This window comes from Vollenhovia emeryi, unplaced genomic scaffold, assembly GCF_000949405.1.
Source record: "Vollenhovia emeryi isolate VEMERY1.0 unplaced genomic scaffold, V.emery_V1.0 DF943988.1, whole genome shotgun sequence".
NCBI classification, from domain to species: Eukaryota; Metazoa; Arthropoda; class Insecta; order Hymenoptera; family Formicidae; genus Vollenhovia; species Vollenhovia emeryi.
In genome coordinates, this window is record NW_011962378.1 from 1 (window position 1) to 2,761 (window position 2,761).

At 41.3% G+C, this 2,761-nt stretch overlaps 1 pseudogene; it reads left to right on the plus strand.

Moving 5' to 3' along the window:
• Window positions 1–7: 7 nt before the first annotated feature.
• Window positions 8–1,061, plus strand: LOC105564446 (annotated as a pseudogene).
• The last annotated feature ends 1,700 nt before the right edge of the window (window positions 1,062–2,761 follow it).

Genomic DNA, 2,761 nt, shown 5'->3' on the forward strand with positions numbered 1-2,761 from the left:
GTAGTTATGCATTATGGATTTTTATGTAGATTGGAAAATCCAGAACCATAGGCAGAATGCATAAGCCATATAGCGCATGCGCACATAAAATTACTAGAGCCGTGGTGGAATGACATTGCGCATGCGTTATGGCTTATGTATTCTGCCTATGGTTTCTGCAATTTTATGTGCTTCCACCTTAAGACACCGTTTCGAACGTTCTCAGGTATATAGCAGTAAACCACATTTTGAGTGTGCCATCACCAAAAATGAACACCCCCATAGAAGAGAACTATTGATCAACGAAAAGGGAGAGGATTATATATCGGTGACACCTCTGAAAATGATAGGATGCAATTTGAAATACCAGAGTGCCAGCTAATCCACAATCTCGGCGTGCTGTACGAGAGAGAGAGAGAACCCAAAATTTTGCGACGTAACACTCACTGTCCACGAAAAGGAGTTCCAGGCGCACAAAGCAATTCTAGCAGCACACAGTCCAGTCTTCTCGGCAATGTTCGAACACGACATGGAGGAGGAAGAGACAAATAACGTAGACATCACTGACATTGACCCTGAAGTTCTGCAAGAACTGTTGCGATTTATATACACTGGTAAAGTGGAAAATTTGAAGAGGGTGGCAGACCGTCTACTAGCCGCAGCAGACAAGTACGACTTGAAAAGACTGAAGGTAATATGCGAACAAAGACTTTTTAAAAGTTTAAACTTTGAGAACGCGGCTGCGACGCTTGTACTTGCTGATCTCCATAACGCTGACCAGCTGAAAGCAAAAGTGATGGACTTTATCATTACAAACGCGACGGATGTAATAGACACCGAGGGTTTTGAATCCATGAAAAACTCCCAGCCGCATCTGACAGCAGGAGCTTTCCGAGCTTTGGCAGATCGTGCCGTAGTTTCGCTCGATGCGTCGAAAGAATTAAATATTTTGTTAATAAATAATAGTGATCTTTTTAGTTTAGCACGTCTCAAACTGTTTCAAGGCGTTTCATTCCAGTTCTTTTTTTTCTCTCTGAACTATGTACGGTTATTATAATATTATTATTACTTTTGACGCTACGCGATCGGCGGTCTGTTTTTATATATTTATGTATAATTTTTATGCTAATCTTACTAATAGAAAATAACATGCAAACTTCTTACAGCGGATTATATAGGTCTCTAAAATAATGTAAGTAACTAGCATATGTGCGGGGATATTCGAATAGATATTCCAATGATATATCCGATAAACTATCCACTCTAAATTTAATAACGTATTCATATTACCTTCAGTCTTTTCAAGTCGTACTTGTCTGCTGCGGCTAGTAGACGGTCTGCCACCCTCTTCAAATTTTCCACTTTACCAGTGTATATAAATCGCAACAGTTCTTGCAGAACTTCAGGGTCAATGTCAGTGATGTCTACGTTATTTGTCTTTTCCTCCTCCATGTCGTGTTCGAACATTGCCGAGAAGACTGGACTGTGTGCTGCTAGAATTGCTTTGTGCGACTAGAACTCCTTTTCGCGGACAGTGAGCGTTACGTCGCAAAATGTTGGGTTCTCGTACAGGAAGCTTATTGTCCCCTTTTTTCTTTAATCGCGATAGACCAATTCTCTGTAGTTTGTTTTGTTTTCTTTGCGTACTATAAGTGAAGCAACAAGATGGAGTTACTATTTTTAATGAATACGTTATTAAATTTAGAGTGGATAGTTTATCGGATATATCATTGGAATATCTATTCGAATATCCCCGCACATATGCTAGTTACTTACATTATTTTAGAGACCTATATATTCCGCTGTAAGAAGTTTGCATGTTATTTTCTATTAGTAATTCTTTTATAATTTTATCTACGTTTTATTTCCTTCTACCATTTTCTCAAATATATCGTTATAGGATTTGTATTTTTATATCAAGGATTTCGTATTATATAAATTGTCATAATAAAACAATGTAAATAGAGAGTTTATGCAGTACTCACATATTTCTTGTGAACAATTATAAGTGAAAGTAAAATGAGTGCTGTGAGAATACTAGAAGGTAAATATTTAAAAATAGTTCAGTTTTGTACATTGTTTTACTAAATATAATTAATATGTTTGTAGGAATCACACCAATGTTTCTCATTTATAACTCGTGATACCTTTTCATGTTCTTGATACTAATATTTACAGTCGATCTACTTATAATAATTATTTTACTTTATAGCAAAACTATGTAAAATGACGTTAATGAATACAGTTTTTCGTTCAGGAAACAAAAAGATATCTTTTGCGCTCGCTATTCCCGCGATACGTAACTCGAGTACAGGAGAGCCTCGCGAGCGTGTACTCGATTGTTCGTCAGTGAAAAGCATGTCAGTTTACGCGTTCGCTTGAGATGTATGTACACTGTACGAGTGACGTTAAAGCGGACTGTCCACTCGCGTCGCGTCGCCGACTCGACTCGCGTAGTGTCGCGCGGGGGAGGGGGGCGCCGGCTACCGACGCCATGTTGGTCTCTGTTCGAGAAGCATCGCGAAGTGCCGCGGACACGCAGCGGACCGGTCTCCCGCGCCGACGGTGTCGTCGCGACGCTTCACCGCGGCGGTGGTGAGTGACGCTCGTCAAGCTGAGCAAGATCGGCCCCGCTGAACGCACGCGTTCGGTCGCGAGACGCGTCGGGCCTCGCGTATCTCCGAGCTCTCGCCGGAGCGTTCCCGCCGTTACGCCGCGACGCCACCGCCCCAGTGAGAAATGATTCGTCGATCGACGTCGAAATGATGTCGAATCGACGTCA